Here is a 465-nt window from a genome sequence, read left to right as displayed (position 1 = left end):
AAATTGATTTGTCATATAATTCTATGAGGTGTAGTTTAACATACGAAGAAAAAATATTTTTGACCAGAAATCAAAATCAACCTTATTTTGTGCAGGGAAGCGTCTCATACGTTTTTCATGAGATAAAATATGATTCTTAACTGTAAGTCTTACCTGTAACTGTAAGTCTTTTGCAAATAAGTATAGTGTTGTTCTTGGCAACGAGACAAAAGTTTGTGTGTTTTATCTTTCATTATCTGTTTTTAGCATAGGCTATTGATGTTCGGTTTTCCTTTGTTTGATGTTAGTTTTGATGTAACTTTTATATATGTCCATCATTTTATTTTCTATTTAATAAATGTTGAATTCTTTCTTGTGTTTAGAAATAACCTCAGCTGACCGTAATCTCTACGTCAATTTCGCCATTATCAATCAGATTTGGTATTAGTAAAATATTACAGCATGGTAAAAAGGAAAAAAAAAATG

The sequence above is a fragment of the Penaeus monodon genome, chromosome 15, assembly GCF_015228065.2.
Source record: "Penaeus monodon isolate SGIC_2016 chromosome 15, NSTDA_Pmon_1, whole genome shotgun sequence".
Taxonomy (NCBI): domain Eukaryota; kingdom Metazoa; phylum Arthropoda; class Malacostraca; order Decapoda; family Penaeidae; genus Penaeus; species Penaeus monodon.
The sequence above is the reverse complement of the archived record's forward strand: the minus strand, read 5'-3'. Positions refer to the sequence as shown.